Source organism: Xyrauchen texanus, chromosome 20 (genome assembly GCF_025860055.1).
Source record: "Xyrauchen texanus isolate HMW12.3.18 chromosome 20, RBS_HiC_50CHRs, whole genome shotgun sequence".
Taxonomy (NCBI): domain Eukaryota; kingdom Metazoa; phylum Chordata; class Actinopteri; order Cypriniformes; family Catostomidae; genus Xyrauchen; species Xyrauchen texanus.
The window spans coordinates 1,806,273-1,827,310 of NC_068295.1; the positions used below are offsets into that span (position 1 = coordinate 1,806,273).

The 21,038-nt window shown below is 36.5% G+C and overlaps 1 protein-coding gene across 2 annotated transcripts in view; it reads right to left on the minus strand.

The window, feature by feature from the left end:
* LOC127660812 (heparan sulfate glucosamine 3-O-sulfotransferase 1-like) overlaps positions 1-21,038 on the minus strand; it is a 65,774-nt gene that overhangs the window by 27,162 nt on the left and 17,574 nt on the right. Inside the window, exon 1 of one of the 2 annotated variants that reach the window (XM_052151243.1) lies at positions 10,668-10,764. The exons of the other annotated variant lie outside the window; for it this stretch is intronic. The gene's annotated coding sequence lies outside the window, so the exon portion shown is untranslated. Of the gene's footprint in view, positions 1-10,667; positions 10,765-21,038 lie in introns of those variants that run through there. 2 annotated transcript variants of the gene reach the window in all.

The following is a 21,038-nucleotide window of genomic DNA, read 5'->3' on the forward strand; positions in this document are numbered from 1 at the left end:
TGTCAGACTTGAGACGCTCGATAGACCTAATGATCTCTGCATAGTTTCCTTCTTGACCGCTGGACCTGAAACAAAAGTGACATGAACCGACACTAAAGCCGACAGATTCAGTGCACACTTCTCACCTACGGCAAACACAGCACACACAACAAAACCTAGAGAAACAAGAAGCCAGTGTTGAGAAAGATGAGCCACAGGTCTGTTCTAGGGCTGGGCGATATGGCCAAAATTGTGGCCTTTTTCATATTGTTCGATATCGATATTTATCATGATACACATTTACACGTTGCACTTTCTTTTTTATTTAAAAGTTGACGGAAGAAAAGAAGAAAACATTTATTCTAAACAGTCAAAATAGTCTCTACAAAACTGCACAGGGGGTCCAGAGATGACCAGATGTTTTGGTCTAAAAGGTGCTTTGAAACCACGTTAACTCATGCGGTGCTAATGTGTACACACATGCAGGGAACAGAGGCGACGCGTGCGGAGCGGGACAGGGCAGACATGATGCATGTTTGGTGCTAGAGAACAATGTTCACGATTACAGCGCAGAAAGATCAGAGCTGTCGTCCACATCACTGTTGTTCTGTCGCGCTCTTCACTAGAGACGATGAGAGGACGCAACCGTTGTCATGAAGTCTTGCGGTGCGGATGGAATCAATCAGGTGTCTGACGTAGCCTAATCGTTAGCAAGGCAGCTAGCATTAGCAAGTTCTTCCAGTCTGACCCTACGCTACCACTGGCGCATTGTGAGCGATGCTAAGAGCGTTTTCACATCATTCCTATGAAAGCCGAGCATCATGCTCTTAAGGTGGATCGTAGCATTGGCAGCGGTGCGGAGCGAGATCTCTCCTAGCGCTGTGAGCGCCTTTGAGTGGATTTCGTCCGCCCCAGTGGAAACGCAGCCTGAGAAAGCCGAACTGCTTGTGTTTTAGCGACACGCCGTATATATCGAAAATTGCTCAAAAGCTTATCGTGGATTTTCTTTATCGTGATATATATCGCTATCGTTTTATCGCCCAGCCCTAGTCCGTTCACATGTGACATGAGATCGAAACCTTAGTATGATCGTTTACATGTTGACTTCAATAGCGGAGAATAATGTGCTTATCGTAGTTCTCTTGCATTTCGTCAGATTTATTGAATGAGTAGACTTTTGTTAGTTAATCAGCGTATTTGGTGTGCATGTAGTAAATGCAGAACCGCCGCTCTCTATACGCGGACTACGCAGTCTGCGTAGGGCACCAACTCCCTAGGGGGGTACCATCTTACCCTAGGAGGGCACTAGAAAGTCCACCGGCTGCCCTTACTCGCACGTTATATGTTATTCGAGGACTTGAAATCAGTTGCGGAACACAGACGATTGCTTCACGCTGATTGAGGAGTGGAGCGGCATGATTTTGCCTGGAACAGGTTTTTTTTAAAATCGGAGCATCATTGTTTTCTCTCAAGAGCGCCCCACTAATGCTCTATCACAAGCAAAACATCTGTTAACAGACCTTAATGCAACAATTCACCACGTGTTAAGCAGTGTTGAACACTATTGGCATGAAGGAAAGATGGAATATCTGATATAACCAGAAAGAATGTGATAAAAAATTACTAATTTAAAATCTAGCGGCACTTTGTAACGTTCGACCTCCAGCGCGAAGGTTACTTTCACGCTCCCTATTATTGAGTTAATCTTGCGGTAAAGCTTGACTTAACGATACGCTCATGTCTCGTCTCTTTATTCTTACGTCAGCTGACATACAGTGAATATTAATGACGGGATGGCGAAGGAGAACACGAGTGGGGAGGTGATTGCCACGATCAAATGTTTGTTGTGAAATCCTAAAAGACGTGTCCGAAAAACACGATGATAATCTGTTCACATGAGGAGAGAAAATCTAAAGGTCAGTAATACATATATCCACTATTATATATGTTGAATAATAATATCAGCATTCTAATGTAAGGCATCTTAATCTTAACTGTAGGTTATTATGTCCCGCATTAAATAGAACTGAACTTTTAACGACGTAAAACACCAACTGAACTAATCAACATGTTAATATTGCGTAGTCTGACTTTAATCGCCATCTAAATGTATTTTAGTGCCGTTGGCTAATATATGCGTTACACATTTGTAGATGAAGAAGCTCAGAAAATGCGAACAGAGGAACAAAAGTGTTGAACATTCTGAGAATGTATTTTTTTATTTCGTTCACAGAATTATAGGGCAAGGTTCATTAAAAGAAGTGCAATAATAGGCAATAATTATGCAACAATGCATAGGTCTAATAATGTTTTGTTGTTGTTATTATTTGTTGTTGGGTAATTTATTAATTTGATTTAATGTTTTGTTTTTGTTCTGGTAATTTATTTAAAAAAAATGCATTAGGTAATTTATATTTTTAATTTAAAGTTTTATTTTTTTTTGCATCTAGTAATTTATTTAATTGATTAAACCCAGAGAATGCTCCCGATAGGTTTCAAAAGCTTTTCTTCAAGTATTGTGTATGTATTTTTCATTTAATACACCTGAATGGAAGGTTGCGATATTAAAAAGTATACTGATATAACTTTACATTGGAGAGGTAGTTAGGCGCTAACTTTGCCATGGAGCGAACGCGGAGTGGGATTTCTCTAATCCAGGAGCATGGAGATAGCGAGTAGCAGGAAATGGACAACCCGGAGTGGAGCTGGAGCTGAGTGATTAAAGAATGCTTTGAGCTTTGGGGAGGGGGGGCAGCTCAATTGTTGCCCCCCCTCCCAGAACTCTACGTAGGGCATCAATTTGGCCAGAGGCTGACCCTGAGTACATGGACTAAGTGTTTCCGCTATGTAACAGAACTGTAATTACTATACAGAAAATAAAGTTATTTCTTGGTTACCACTAGTGTTGTCAAAGGTACAGTACTTTTAAATGCTCACACGCTTATTTGAGTGTTTGCTCTGTTACTCCTTTACACTGAAATGCACAACTGCGTGAATGTCCTTGTGTGATTAGTAAACTGTGAAATGCTGTAGTCTTAGTCTGTATGAGCTGCATGAGCTTTAAATGAATGTGTGAAGCTGACCGCTCATACACGGGACGCTCCAGACTATGAGAATCACTCGTGTTGTATGCGATGACAGAGCAGAGCACTAATACACTCTTGAAGCACATGTTGAATATATATTTATATGATTAAATCACAGCATTTGTGCTTTAACGATCACACTTGGCCATGTAGCGAACTGTTTATCCGGCAGAAGAGAAGCTTCTGTCAAACCACACGTCAAAATAAGAGCACGATTCGAAATAAGAGCACGATTCAAAATAAGAGCACGATTCAACATAAGAGCACAATTCAAAATAAGAACACGATTCAAAATAAGAGCACGATTCAACATAAGAGCACAATTCAAAATAAGAACACGATTCAAAATAAAAGCACGATTCAACATAAGAGCACGATTCAACATAAGAGCACGATTCAAAATAAAAGCACGATTCAAAATAAGAGCACGATTTAAAATAAGAGCACGATTCAACATAAGAGCACGATTTAAAATAAGAGCACGATTCAAAATAAGAACACGATTCAAAATAAAAGCACGATTCAACATAAGAGCACAATTCAAAATAAGAACACGATTCAAAATAAAAGCACGATTCAAAATAAAAGCACGATTCAAAATAAGAGCACGATTCAACATAAGAGCACAATTCAAAATAAGAACACGATTCAAAATAAGAGCACGATTCAAAATAAAAGCACGATTCAAAATAAGAGCACGATTTAAAATAAGAGCACGATTTAAAATAAGAGCACGATTCAACATAAGAGCACAATTCAAAATAAGAACACGATTCAAAATAAGAGCACGATTCAACATAAGAGCACGATTCAAAATAAGAGCACGATTCAACATAAGAGCACGATTCAAAATAAAAGCACGATTCAAAATAAGAGCACGATTCAACATAAGAGCACGATTCAACATAAGAGCACGATTCAAAATAAGAGCACGATTCAAAATAAAAGCACGATTCAAAATAAGAGCACGATTTAAAATAAGAGCACGATTCAACATAAGAGCACGATTCAACATAAGAGCACGATTTAAAATAAGAGCACGATTCAACATAAAAGCACGATTCAAAATAAGAGCACGATTCAAAATAAAAGCACGATTCAAAATAAGAGCACGATTTAAAATAAATGCACGATTCAACATAAGAGCTCGATTCAAAATAAGAGCACGATTCAACATAAGAGCACGATTTAAAATAAGAGCACGATTCAAAATAAAAGCACGATTCAACATAAGAGCACAATTCAACATAAGAGCACAATTCAACATAAGAGCACGATTCAACATAAGAGCACGATTCAAAATAAGAGCACGATTCAACATAAGAGCACAATTCAACATAAGAGCACGATTCAACATAAGAGCACAATTCAACATAAGAGCACAATTCAACATAAGAGCACGATTCAAAATAAGAGCACGATTCAACATAAGAGCACGATTTAAAATAAGAGCACGATTCAACATAAGAGCACGATTCAACATAAGAGCACGATTTAAAATAAGAGCACGATTCAACATAAGAGCACGATTCAAAATAAGAGCACGATTCAACATAAGAGCACGATTCAACATAAGAGCACGATTCAACATAAGAGCACGATTTAAAATAAGAGCACGATTCAACATAAGAGCACGATTCTAAATAAAAGCACGATTCAACATAAGAGCACGATTCAAAATAAGAGCACGATTTAAAATAAAAGCATGATTCAACATAAGAGCACGATTCAACATAAGAGCACGATTTAAAATAAGAGCACGATTTAAAATAAAAGCATGATTCAACATAAGAGCACGATTCAACATAAGAGCACGATTCAAAATAAGAGCACGATTCAACATAAGAGCACGATTCTAAATAAAAGCACGATTCAAAATAAAAGCACGATTCAACATAAGAGCATGATTTAAAATAAGAGCACGATTCAACATAAGAGCACGATTCAAAATAAAAGCTAGACGCCTAAAATTGAAGAAATTAGATCAGAAATATATTACAACTCTATAGTAAAATGTTATATTTACTATAGTAATATTATTATTAATAATAATTATTATTATTAAGCAATATATCACAAACAAGAGTGCTTTTGTACTGATTAAAATTAGGTTATTATGTCACACTGGTGCATTGAAAATTAATTGTTCTAATTTTTACTTAAAAGTTTTAAGAATTTGATTAGACACCATTTGAGTGATGAAATTAAATTAAACTTTAAAACATGGAATTAGGAAGACTCGCAGACTTGAGTGAAATCCAAGATGACATTTATTTGATGAATATAAAACAGGAATGTAACGTCTCTCTTTGGCGTAAGCCCCGTCTGGCGGTCCAAAGAAGTTGTACTCGGAACAGTCATATCCTGCCAGAGATAGGAGGCAGGGGTGAGGAGAATACCCCCGTGCAGGACGGGACTCAACATGTGGTGATGGGGTGGAGGAGGTTGCAGTGTTAGCACACTGAAACAGCAATGTGATGACTTCTAAAACAATGGCTTACATATGATTGGCTAGGAGTTACCCAGCTAATGGTAGACAATCTAGATTGTATATTCTTCAATATCAGTAATATAAGACCCTTCCTCTCTGTACATGCCACACACGTCTTGTTCAGTCTCTTGTCATCTCTAGACTGGACTACTGTAACGCTCTCATTGCAGGCCTTCCTGCATGTGCTATTAGACCTCTCCAAATGATCCAGAATGCAGCAGCACGTCTGGTCTTTAATGAACCTAAGAGAGCACATGTTACGCCACTCTTTGTCTCTCTCCACTGGCTGCCGGTTGATGCATGTATTAAATTCAAGGCTCTGATGCTGCATACAGAAGAGTCACTGGATCTGCTCCAGCATACCTAAAAACATTCCTGCAGAGCTACACGCCCACTAGAAGCCTGCGGTCGGCTAATGAACATCGCCCAACACAAAAAGGCACTAAAACACTTTCCCTGACTTTTCGGCTTCATCGTACCACGTTGGTGGAATGACCTTTCCAACACCATCCATAAAGCTGACTCACTCTCTGTCTAAAAACACATCTTTTACATGAGCTGTCACAAAAAAGTCACTGTTCATTTATGTTTTCCTCTTTTGTGAGTCGCTTTGGATAAAAGCATCTGCCAAATGAATAAATGTAAAAGGAAAAAAATAATTCGGGGAAAAAATTAAACAGATTTCAGTAAGGCGCTACTTAAAAACACTTAAGCAATGAATACTTCATTGAGAAACACTTGAAGAAAACCTGCATTTCTTTTATTATATACATTGCAATGTACCTTAAAATAGGCTAAAGGAGTGCATTACCATCTTAACATTTTAGCCGTGACAACACTAGTTACCACATTGAGTATTTCCTTTGATAATGGCCATAAAGTATAATATGGTTTTTGGGAATGGGCCATTGATAATTATTACAAACTTGATCACAATGAAATCTAATTTACATGAGGTGGAGGATCATATTAACATCCAAATGCTAATTAATCTAGGGTCTGAAGAACAGTCTACAAATGCAGCTGTCAATTGCAGCTACAAACGGCCTAAAACATCTGGATTAATTCAGACTTAAAGAACGGAAATGTGCCGTCACTGAATCTTAATATGTGAAAGGTGTAGCCATTATCACATATATGTAAAAACCTTGATTTACCGACACCTCTACCTGGTCTAATTTTCAACAATCGCTAATCAGTTTCTCACTTTAGAAAGACAAAGACGCATTAAGAGAGAAATGTGATAATTCCTTCCTCGTTTTTAAAGGATAGAGGGAAGATATAATCCTTGATTAAGTCGACTGACCTCTAAAATCATACAAGCTCTCCTTTTGCAAGTTAGCAAAGGCATTTCAAAGCTTCAAATGTGACCTCTCTCGAGTGTTTGAGAAAGCACGCTTTTTGGATGGGCTATAATTATAACACAATGGCACCGTCTATCAAACCGCCAGTAGCTGTATTATAGACAAGCAATCTCTTGCGTTCCTGGGATCGAGACACTATTTCCATCTTTCTTGTTGTGTCCTTAAAGACGTTGACATTCATCTTTACTCATAGCTCCGTCCTCAAAAACGACTTCATACACTTGTTTGTTTTCTATTCTCAGGGATGACCTTTAAAAATAGCGTGCAGCTCAAGAGGTGAAGTATTGGTGTCATATTGTTGACCAGGTACGGGACATGCATTGCCATTTATCCAGCACCAGAAATGACTACATGGCCACATTCACACCGTAGCTCACAGAGTTTAGCTATTAACAGGAGTGACAAATGCATTGCATTTAAATCAGAGTACGCCATTTAAAACAAAGATATGCATAAAACTGGGGCAGACAATCAACACCACATAAAGTATACCATACGTAATGCAATAAATAGGCTAAAGAAGAAATAGTCTACATTATAAGCAAGATACAAAATGTCAACAATAAACGTTGCTATATTTTTTGTTGCATTTGCTGAAACTCTCCCCCTTGAGCAATTTCACCTGGCGATAAATACTACCCCATCCTCCTTTTCCTAACCTGCAGTTAAATGCTTTGCACAAGCGCAGGTGATTTTGATCTTAGCAACTCTCCAGTTCCTGGGTCAGCCGTCCATGGAATTAAACCTGCAACCTTTGTGACAGCAGCCCACATTCTGAACTATTAAAATCCCACTAGCCGCCGTTCCACTTGAGGACTTCATAAGTCAAACTCTGACAGTATAAATTGCTCAGCACACACATCTCACTTCAAACATCATTATACTGCAGGCATTTCAATCACAACACAGATCTATTGTGCCAAATGCCATTTCTTATAGCACTAGGCCACTTTTAAATGAATATACTTGAGGAAATTCACTTTAGAAGAGGTTTTGAATAGGGATGGTACTTTTATATTCGAATACTCAAACTACAAAAAATTACTAATCAACCAAAATGCAAGTTAAAAATAACAAGTATGACGCAAGAACAGTTTCAAAATGAACTAACTTCAACAAACTATGCTTATCTTTTGGGGGGGAAATAAAAGTAACACTATGCATTGATTAAAAGATACAAAATATTTATAAGTAAAAAACTTTTGCACTCACCCGGAGCTTAGAAACATTGAAAGCAATGCTGACAGCATTAGGGTAATGCACATACATAAACTCGTATAATTGCACATGATATTATTCAGAAAAACAAGTGGTGAAAGTTGGCTTTTATAAGATGCATTCTGCCCGTGTTAAGAGATTTACTTCACATACACACATACAGGTCTGATTAGCTTCCGAGTTTCTTGTACCGCTTCGCATTTTCTTTCCACCATAAAAGCTAGGGATGTACCAGAGTGGTCGACTAATCGACAAGTCACCAAATAGTCGACTAGTCGTTCAAACAACCGACCAACTAGTCAATTATACATTTACATGTATGCATTTGGCAGACGGTTTAATCCAAAGCGACTTACAGAGCCCTTATTACAGGGACAATCCCCCCGGAGCAAGTTAAGTGTTAAGTGCCTTACTCAAGAACACAATGGTGGTGGTCATGGGGATCGAACCAGCGACCTTCCGATTACCAGTTTACCAGTTATGTGGTTTACAGTAGTCAAATAGTTGGGGGGTCTGGGTATCTCAGCGAGTATTGATTCTGACTATCACACCTGGAGTCGTGAGTTTGAATCCAGGGTGTGCTGAGTGACTCCAGTCAGGTCTCCTAAGCAACCAAATTGGCCCGGTTGCTAGGGACGGTAGAGTCACATGGGGTAACCTCCTCGTGGTGGTGATTAATGGTTCTCGCTCTCAATGGGGCGTGTGGTGAGTTGTGTGTGGATCGTGGAGAGTAGCATGAGCCTCCACATGCTGTGAGTCTCCGCGGTGTCATGCACAACGAGTCACGTGATCAGATGCACGGATTGACGGTCTCAGAAGAGGAGGCAACTGAGACTCGTCCTCCACCACCTGGATTGAGGCGAGTAATCGCACCACCTCGAGAACCTACTAAGTAGTGGGAATTGGGCATTCCAAATTGGGAGAAAAAGGGGATAAATTTAAAGAAAACAAATAGTCAGCTAGTTGGTGCCAAACGAGTCCTCGATTAGTCAATTATTCATGCACATACCTAGTTTGGAATGGAGGAACATTTATAAGTGTGTGTTTTCATGTACGGTCATTTAACATGTAAGATTACTTAAATTCTAGGGTTGGGAAGGGTTTTCCCAAAAAATCCCCCAAAAATCCTTTTCATGAGTTACGGTTCCGTTAATGGTGGTCAAACGTGCATTCGGCGATGTGGATAAATACCATGCTAAAGTACCCTGACACCATTTCTTGCTCTACCATTCGGCGGCACTGCAACACCGCATTTCCACTACCCGAGCAAGGACTATCAATTGGCCAGCCGGGTCAACAGCCTCGAAGCTCGAGCCGTGAGACCAAAATCAATCTGCGTTCCCACCATTGTGCCAATAGCCCTGCAGCACTGCCCTAAAATCCACCCTTAACATGACACCCTGGTGCCAACATCAAACACTGCCCCCATTTCATAAGCAAGAGGGAAGCTCAAACTAAGGTTTATATCCTTTTTAAACATTAGCTAGCTAGGAGATCAGTTAGCGTTGACAACTCACCGATTGTAACTGCCATGGTGTCCCAAGCAGTGGGACGATGTCCCAGCACACCGTCCATGATCTCGAACCATGGAAATTTCTTTCTTTGGGCACTGATTTGTCCATCGTGCATTTTAATGGATTTGCACCGGCAAGTTCGGCAAAACTCCGCCTTTGACATTGACCCTGCCTCACTCCCCAGTTGGCCTTGTTTGGCCCAAAGGTAATTAGTGGGCCAAAAGCCATTGGCACCAAGAAAACCCCAAGGAGGCACGATGAAGCCCTGGATATGACAGTGGGAACACGCACTAGCACGCCTTCATTTGGCCTGATAGGGGAAATGCGGCTATTGAGTTTAGTTGTAATTAGTGGTATTTTATAAAAAGGAATGACTAAAATATCTTTATTAAACACACGCTTTGCAAGGATCCATCCAATTAAAATATCAAATAATCCCATCACTTGGTAACACACTAATGAGGGTGTTAAATCCAATTAGAACTGCACAAAAGAACGTTCAGGAACTGGAATCGTAAAATTCCTTACAATTCCCAACCCTAGTAAATGTCCCAAAAATCTTAATTCTGACATTTTTTACTCACCCTAATGTTGTTCCAAACCCATATGCTGTTATTCTTTCCATCTAACACAAAAGGAGGATTTGAACACCTTCATGCCATTGAAAGTATATAGTAACGACATCTGTCAATTAGGTCAAGATAGTAAGTAAATGTTCGTTTGATGTTTCTCTCAATAATATGAACAAGGCAGCATCTAATAAATGACTGTAGATCTAAATGTGTCTTATAAAAGTACCTCATACACTTTGCTGGGTGACAGTGATAAATCGTAGCTTTAGTAAGAACCTTTCTTTTAAACATCTTGAGGAAATAAAAGAGACTTAACCAACAAGAAAACAACGTGAAGAAAAACTAAAATCGCTGTGGCCAACAATGGGTACACCATAAAACAGAGCGCTACATCACCTGAATGAGAATGAAATAGAAAGAGACACTGCGACTTCAACACTTACTTCAAAAGCATTTCTCAAGTGTGTCACCGAGAGCCACGCTGTGGAGAATTTGACTGAAAATCACGGTAAGAGCTCAATGAAAAAAGACAGGCGGTTTAACAGCTGCATCCACTTTCTCTTTGATAAACTGGCTCTTATGTAATGAACACAGGTGTCCATGTGGAAAGCTAAACTTCTACTTACAGCTGAAACCTCTTCACAATACTAACACTCACACTGACATCCATCACATTAATCCACTAGGCTACATTTCCATGAGTAAGCGCTTGCACATCCACTTTATGTGTGGTGGAAAAATGAAACTCAAAGCAGAATGTGATGTGAAACTAGAGAGATCAGATCCTAGAGATGCAACGTTTCAGCTTTGAAGGTTTGTCAAATATATCACTGGACACAGAACGTGACAAGTTGTCCCTGTAGCGTTTTATCGTCTGCACACCGTTGGTGCATTTACGTCAAATCTACAAATTGTGCTCTCATAATTACAATAATAGTGACAAGACGTGAACGCAGCATGTGTCCTACACAGACATGATGCAGTGAGATCACAGCCAATCAAAACACATTTCATATTAAATAAACAGTTAGATGAAGCAGATTAGACTGTGGGCGGGATTAGGTAAGTGCTATAAAGCATTATAATCTAAGGTATAAGTATGAATAGGTAAGTGTTATAATGCATTATACTCTAAGGTATAAGTATGAATAGGTAAGTGTTATAATGCATTACACTCTAAGGTATCAGTATGAATAGGTAAGTGTTATAATGCATTATACTCTAAGGTATAAGTATGAATAGGTAAGTGTTATAATGCATTACACTCTAAGGTATAAGTATGAATAGGTAAGTGTTATAATGCATTATTCTCTAAGGTATAAGTATGAATAGGTAAGTGTTATAATGCATTATTCTCTAAGGTATAAGTATGAATAGGTAAGTGTTATAATGCATTATACTCTAAGGTATAAGTATGAATAGGTAAGTGTTATAATGCATTATACTCTAAGGTATAAGTATGAATAGGTAAGTGTTATAATGCATTATACTCTAAGTTATAAGTATGAATAGGTAAGTGTTATAATGCATTACACTCTAAGGTATCAGTATGAATAGGTAAGTGTTATAATGCATTGTACTCTAAGGTATAATTATGAATAGGTAAGTGTTATAATGCATTATACTCTAAGGTATAATATGAATAGGTAAGTGTTATAATGCATTACACTCTAAGGTATAAGTATGAATAGGTAAGTGTTATAATGCATTATTCTCTAAGGTATAAGTATGAATAGGTAAGTGTTATAATGCATTATTCTCTAAGGTATAAGTATGAATAGGTAAGTGTTACAATGCATTATACTCTAAGGTATAAGTATGAATAGGTAAGTGTTATAATGCATTATACTCTAAGGTATAAGTATGAATAGGTAAGTGTTATAATGCATTATTCCCTAAGGTATAATGCATTATACTCTAAGGTATAAGTATGAATAGGTAAGTGTTATAATGCATTATTCTCTAAGGTATAAGTATGAATAGGTAAGTGTTATAATGCATTATTCTCTAAGGTATAAGTATGAATAGGTAAGTGTTACAATGCATTATACTCTAAGGTATAAGTATGAATAGGTAAGTGTTATAATGCATTATACTCTAAGGTATAAGTATGAATAGGTAAGTGTTATAATGCATTATACTCTAAGGTATAAGTATGAATAGGTAAGTGTTATAATGCATTATACTCTAAGGTATAAGTATGAATAGGTAAGTGTTATAATGCATTATACTCTAAGGTATAAGTATGAATATGTAATGTTATAAAGCATTATACTCTAAGGTATAAGTATGAATAGGTAAGTGTTATAATGCATTATACTCTAAGGTATAAGTATGAATAGGTAAGTGTTATAATGCATTATACTGTAAGGTATAAGTATGAATAGGTAAGTTTTATAATGCGTTACACTCTAAGGTATAAGTATGAATAGGTAAGTGTTATAAAGCATTATACTCTAAGGTTTCAGTATGAATAGGTAAGTGTTATAATGCATTATACTCTAAGGTATAAGTATGAATAGGTAAGTGTTATAATGCATTATACTCTAAGGTATAAGTATGAATAGGTAAGTGTTATAATGCATTATACTCTAAGGTATCAGTATGAATAGGTAAGTGTTATAATGCATTATACTCTAAGGTATAAGTATGAATAGGTAAGTGTTATAATGCATTACACTCTAAGGTATAAGTATGAATAGGTAAGTGTTATAATGCATTATACTCTAAGGTATCAGTATGAATAGGTAAGTGTTATAATGCATTATACTCTAAGGTATAAGTATGAATAGGTAAGTGTTATAATGCATTATACTCTAAGGTATAAGTATGAATAGGTAAGTGTTATAAAGCATATACTCTAAGGAATCAGTATGAATATGTAATGTTATAAAGCATTATACTCTAAGGTATAAGTATGAATAGGTAAGTGTTATAATGCATTACACTCTAAGGTATAAGTATGAATAGGTAAGTGTTATAATGCATTACACTCTAAGGTATAAGTATGAATAGGTAAGTGTTATAAAGCATTATACTCTAAGGAATCAGTATGAATAGGTAAGTGTTATAATGCATTATACTCTAAGGTATAAGTATGAATAGGTAAGTGTTATAATGCATTATACTCTAAGGTATCAGTATGAATAGGCAAGTGTTATAATGCATTATACTCTAAGATATAAGTATGAATAGGTAAGTGTTATAATGCATTACACTCTAAGGTATAAGTATGAATAGGTAAGTGTTATAAAGCATTATACTCTAAGGTATAAGTATGAATAGGTAAGTGTTATAATGCATTACACTCTAAGGTATAAGTATGAATAGGTAAGTGTTATAATGCATTACACTCTAAGGTATAAGTATGAATAGGTAAGTGTTATAATGCATTATACTCTAAGGTATAAGTATGAATAGGTAAGTGTTATAATGCATTATACTCTAAGGTATAAGTATGAATATGTAAGTGTTATAATGCATTACACTCTAAGGTATAAGTATGAATAGGTAAGTGTTATAATGCATTATACTCTAAGGTATAAGTATGAATAGGTAAGTGTTATAATGCATTATACTCTAAGGTATAAGTATGAATAGGTAAGTGTTATAATGCATTACACTCTAAGGTATAAGTATGAATAGGTAAGTGTTATAATGCATTATACTCTAAGGTATAAGTATGAATAGGTAAGTGTTATAATGCATTATACTCTAAGGTATAAGTATGAATAGGTAAGTGTTATAATGCATTATACTCTAAGGTATAAGTATGAATAGGTAAGTGTTATAATGCATTATACTCTAAGGTATAAGTATGAATAGGTAAGTGTTATAATGCATTATACTCTAAGGTATAAGTATGAATAGGTAAGTGTTATAATGCATTATACTCTAAGGTATAAGTATGAATAGGTAAGTGTTATAATGCATTATACTCTAAGGTATAAGTATGAATATGTAAGTGTTATAATGCATTATACTCTAAGGTATAAGTATGAATATGTAATGTTATAATGCATTACACTCTAAGGTATAAGTATGAATAGGTAAGTGTTATAATGCATTATATTCTAAGGTATAAGTATGAATATGTAATGTTATAAAGCATTATACTGTAAGGTATCAGTATGAATATGTAATGTTATAATGCATTACACTCTAAGGTATAAGTATGAATAGGTAAGTGTTATAATGCATTACACTCTAAGGTATAAGTATGAATAGGTAAGTGTTATAATGCATTATACTCTAAGGTATAAGTATGAATATGTAATGTTATAATGCATTATACTCTAAGGTATAAGTATGAATAGGTAAGTGTTATAAAGCATATACTCTAAGGAATCAGTATGAATATGTAATGTTATAAAGCATTATAATCTAAGGTATCAGTATGAATAGGTAAGTGTTATAATGCATTATTCTCTAAGGTATAAGTATGAATAGGTAAGTGTTATAATGCATTATACTCTAAGGTATAAGTATGAATAGGTAAGTGTTATAATGCATTATACTCTAAGGTATAAGTATGAATAGGTAAGTGTTATAATGCATTATACTCTAAGGTATAAGTATGAATAGGTAAGTGTTATAATGCATTATACTCTAAGGTATAAGTATGAATAGGTAAGTGTTATAATGCATTATACTCTAAGGTATAAGTATGAATAGGTAAGTGTTATAATGCATTATACTCTAAGGTATAAGTATGAATAGGTAAGTGTTATAATGCATTATACTCTAAGGTATAAGTATGAATAGGTAAGTGTTATAATGCATTATACTCTAAGGTATAAGTATGAATAGGTAAGTGTTATAATGCATTACACTCTAAGGTATAAGTATGAATAGGTAAGTGTTATAATGCATTATACTCTAAGGTATAAGTATGAATAGGTAAGTGTTATAATGCATTACACTCTAAGGTATAAGTATGAATAGGTAAGTGTTATAATGCATTATACTCTAAGGTATCAGTATGAATAGGTAAGTGTTATAATGCATTATACTCTAAGGTATAAGTATGAATAGGTAAGTGTTATAATGCATTATACTCTAAGGTATAAGTATGAATAGGTAAGTGTTATAATGCATTATACTCTAAGGTATAAGTATGAATAGGTAAGTGTTATAATGCATTATACTCTAAGGTATAAGTATGAATAGGTAAGTGTTATAATGCATTATACTCTAAGGTATAAGTATGAATAGGTAAGTGTTATAATGCATTATACTCTAAGGTATAAGTATGAATAGGTAAGTGTTATAATGATTTAAAATTGTGGTTACAATTATTCAAGAAGTTATAACATATTATAAGTTTTATTATGAGACATAGTAAATGTGGGTCTCATAAAAAGTTTTACTGTTTAATTATTTGTTTAAAACACTCTTTACAGTAGTGTACCCTTTTACACCGTGTTGCCTCTGTGTAGAATATTATGCATATAAGATGGCAATAAAATGGTTAATAATGAAGGGATGACTTTGAATTAAACGACAAAATGCTTTTTTCTTAATGATCATTTAATAATTATTTTTGGCCTGGTGAACTGTGACGGTGACTGCACATTATTGCTCTGGAGAACTGCCCTTAGAAAAGCCATTTTCATTGATTTTTCATTCACCCATCAAAAATAGTTCAGTTTCAGGCTGCAGATGATGTTTGGATCACTCAACATGTTTGACACACATGGGACGATGATCATCAGTACAGAGAGTTAACATTTATAATGTAGCATTTTATTTGAACATGATTGACAGTGATTGGATGATGCTTTGAATCTGAATTAATTATGCTAATTACTGATGTCTGTAACATGAATAATCAACACTCCTGCAAACATCATAAACAATTTGATGAAAATCAGTCTGACTTTCTATAGCTTAGTTTTATTTAAAATTCACAACATAGTCCCGCTGTCCACATATGAGGACTTGAATTTTTAGGAAAACTATTTGATCTATATATAAAATGTTATAATAACATTTGTAGTGTTCTAACAGCACATTAATGCATGATCACTCATTTTCAATTCAAATATTTCAATGAAAACATTTGATGGATGTCGCACAATGTTGCCTCATAAACAACATACCTAAAACGATTCTATTATTATTATTAGTACAGAATTCACAAGAGTTCCTCCCGATCAATACGGCTCGATGACTCATTGTATTTTTATGATCTAACCATGTTTCAGCCATCAAACACTTTCTAATCAACATGCAACCGGGACCTCCATTTACACTGGAGCACGTGTTCTCAGTCCGGTCAATTATAGCCGTAGCATCTACCAGCGGCTTCTATTCTCGCCCATAATACACCCCAAACTGATGATTAACCTTTGTAATCCAGCGAGCGCATAGAAGACAATGCAAAAGCAGCAAGAAACATTCTGCATGATCATCTGAGGGAATATTGAGACGGAGTTATCTGCTCAAAGCGTGCTCGAGTATAATGAAGATGCATCGCTGGAATAAAGAGCCTTTTGATAGCAAATCAGACAGCGGGACTGTTTCACTGTATTGTGCGTTTTAATAACAATCGCACACGCCTGCACACGTATAGCACTTCCCCTTGAAGATAGAGTTTGCTATCTCACCAAAGCGAGTGCATTAGCATCAGGAGCTGAGAGTCAGACGGTGTTTATGGCTCTCTATTATTTGATAATCAGACATTAAATGAGTCATTTCTCCACATTAAACTCCGGACATTAAACCAATGGTTTAATCTGGCAGACGAGTACAATTTTGTTTATTCTGAACCACTGTTAGACACTTAAAGGGATCGGTCACGCAGAAGCTAGCATTCTGTCATCATTTACTCATTACCTTCATGCCGTTCCAAACCCGTATGGAGCACATATGGAGCTGTTTACATTTACATTTACATTTACATTTATGCATTTGGCAGATGCTTTTATCCAAAGCGACTTTCAGTGCACTTATTACAGGGACAATCCCCCCGGAGCAACCTGGAGTTAAGTGTCTTACTCAAGGACACAATGGTGGTGGCTGTGGGGTTAGAACCACTGACCATCTGATTAACAGCCCCGTGCTTTAGCCACTACGCCACCACCACTCCGTCTAACAAAGCTGTTAGTCAATATGTTAGTCTCAGTCACTATTCAGTTTCATTGCATCTTTTTTTCCTCCATATATTGAAAGTGAATAAAGTTGTCAGTCACTATAATTAAGGCTAAAATGTCATACTAGTGTGGAACATTAACATATTTTCACACCGTGTTAAACTGTTTCACGATATGCTTATTGAAGATTGAAATAACCCTTTTACAGCACGCATGCGTCCACACACCTCGAGCCAACATCATCTTTAATGCATCTTCATCAGACACCAAGAAAAAACTAGAGCATGTCCAAAAATGTCCCAGATTTATTATGCTTGATTTTTATTTGACTCTTTATTTAGCAGATGTTTCCTCATGAATCCTGAGGATTGAACTACGGCTGATTTTCCAAACATGTCCTGGTAATTATGTGTTTGCACTAAAATGGCTTAAAAGTTGTTTTTTGTTTTGTTTTTTACTTAAACCAAACAGCCATTATAGTTGCACTGATTCAAAATGTTTAAAGCATGAATTAAAAATCTAGTCAAAAACAATAAATGCAGTTTTCTTCCGTTTTTCCACTAAATTAAGAAAAAATACTTTTAATTAATTTGAATTATTTTCCTTTATATGCACCAATACATAGCAATAAAAAGCATTATTAGGGTCAATTGTTTTCTTCACATCTCATAAATGATTCAAAAACACAATTCACACAAAACACTCACTTTAATACACCTTTTCTATGATGAACATGTTTTCAATGTCATTTTGATATTTTATCTGGGGCTTAACGTACAAAATCTCATGTCGTGTAACCGTCTGGAGACAGTGAAAACATTTTTAAGTCTCTTTAAAAGCTGAATTTATAATAATTTTTTTTTTTTTTTTTTGTAGGCATGAGTTCTGCTGTATAATCTTATATTATTATTATTTTTTTTTAATTTAAAATAAGCAGTGAATTTTTATTTTATTAAAAAATATGATGAATATTTTTAAAACGTTTTTCTAGGGATTCTGTGTATATTGACGCTGACTAGAACACCTGGAGTCGTGAGTTTGAATCCAGGGGGTGCTGAGTGACTCCAGTCAGGTCTCCTAAGCAACCAAATTGGCCCGGTTGCTAGGGAGGGTAGAGTCACATGGAGTAACCTCCTCGTGGTGGTGATTAGTGGTTCTCTCAATGGGGCTTGTGGTGAGTTGTGTGTGGATCGTGGAGAGTAGCATGAGCCCCCACATGCTGCGAGTCTCCTAAGCAACCATATTGGCCCGGTTGCTAGGGAGGGTAGAGTCACATGGGGTAACCTCCTCGTGGTGGTGATTAGTGGTTCTCTCAATGGGGTGTGTGGTGAGTTGTGTGTGGATCGTGGAGAGTAGCATGAGCCCCCACATGCTGCGAGTCTCCTAAGCAACCAAATTGGCCCGGTTGCTAGGGAGGGTAGAGTCACATGGGGTAACCTCCTCGTGGTGGTGATTAGTGGTTCTCTCAATGGGGCGTGTGGTGAGTTGTGTGTGGATCGTGGAGAGTAGCATGAGCCCCCACATGCTGCGAGTCTCCTAAGCAACCAAATTGGCCCGGTTGCTAGGGAGGGTAGAGTCACATGGGGTAACCTCCTCGTGGTGGTGATTAGTGGTTCTCTCAATGGGGCGTGTGGTGAGTTGTGTGTGGATCGTGGAGAGTAGCATGAGTCTCCACATGATGTGAGTCTCCGCGGTGTCACGCACAACGAGTCACATGATCAGATGCACGGATTGACGGTCTCAGAAGCGGAGACAACTGAGACTCGTCCTCCGCCACCCGGATTGAGGCGAGTAACCGCGCCAACACAAGGACCTACTAAGTAGTGGGAATTGGGCATTCTAAATTGGGAGAAAAGGGGATAAAATAAAAAATACAAATAAATAAATAATAATTATTCAGCTATTTTGTCACGTGACAAAAATCATAAACAGTGAAGAACTCTTTAGACCCACAAGACTGTGTGTGAAGTTTTATTTATTATTGTGTCATAGCATTATTTTTATCAAAAGGTAATTTGGTGTGTCTCGAGAAAACGTCTTGATATTTGTAAACAAATATATTTTTCACCTTTAAACATGTTTGAAAACTTTTTTAATTAATGTTGAATTTGTGTACACTCTTATGCACTCAAGATGCAAGGAAACAATTTTAATACCTTTTACTTAATGGTTGCACCAAATTACATTTTTAAATAATAAAAAAAAAATTATGTAGAAAAAAAAGAAAAATTATATTATTTTTTTTTTATTATTATTATTTTTAATATTACATGTCTACGGACTTCTTTTAAATTCGATTTTCTTTAAAGGGGGTGCCACCTCGTACCCCCCACCCCTCACCACCACAAGATGCCGCCCTGGGTAACTGCCCATATTGCCCATGCCTAAATCCGCCGCTGATCATCGCAATTATTTCGTAAATACTCGACACATCACCCAGTCCTAGTTTGAACCTCCAAACTTTATGTTACCAGCACATATCTCCACATATCACAATACCTGAAGTTTATAACGATCCACTTACACACCAGAATGACATCTGAATGACCCATTAAAGCAATGAATCACATTTCAGTTTGTTTTTATGTGCCCAAAATCAATGTTCAAATCACTAAACTGACAATGGGACAAAGACCTGTTCTTTTTGCGATCCCCATCATGTGATATTTGTAGCGGGTCTGTCAGTTGTTTCATACGGGACAAGTTGACCTCATATCAGTAATATTTGTGAGGGGAATCAGTCTACAGACCGTCCGTTCCACTTCACCATGTCAAAGTGCCAGACCAAACATCTGCCCTCATTTTCTTAAAATCTCAGAGGACAAAAAAGGACATTTGTGTTGACTCGTTTCAATGAAGCACATTTCAATTAAAATAAGATCCTAAATTACACCTAAATATGTTCCACTCTGGGGCACAGAGGAAGAGTGAGGACATAGTTCACAAACATGACACAAACCCAATCAACTCATGCTCTCAGGAGCAAAGAGAAGTCTAGGAACGTGCAACTGGCAAACGGTCAAGACTCCCAAAAAGGACAGAGGGATTTGTGGTTGCTTACAGGCCCATGTGAGACTCTATGATATTCTGAAGTCTAGATAAGGCTCGGGTCATTCCTTTAATGCAAGTCTAAGGGATTTTATCATTTCTTTATCGTCCGCTAGGCAAAAATCTGGAAAATTGCTTTGAAAAGTACATAAGGTTAGGAGTTGGTGGAAAATCCCTAACCTAAGGCATGAGCAATAGTAATAGTGATGCTTGCCTTAGCAAATGCCACTAATAAAAATGTGACCTTTATGCTGTTGTTCAGCAAAAAGCGTAATGGTTTTTGCTGGAGTACTTTAGAAGTTTTCACTCATGTAGTCTCCAGTGGAAAACATCCAAGTTTACTGACAGATTTTCTCTAAAGAGATTCCGAAGCCCTGAACTCAAGACTGGGAAAATACAAATTTCACTAGGTGAATTTTTTTTTAGGTGTCTTAGTGCCTTCCTGAGCCTATGTCCAACATATACATTTTTTCTCTTGCTAGCTAACAGTTAGCATGCAGTACCATCATCGGCCACCAGGTGCCACTATCAGTAAAATCTTATGAGGTTAAAGATGACAGATGTGGTACTTGAGCTGGTGATTTATAGTTGTATAATACTCTTAACAAGAATGCTTTGCAAATCGTAATCAAGAAAATCAACATATATAATGTTTGAGAGTCGACTAATACA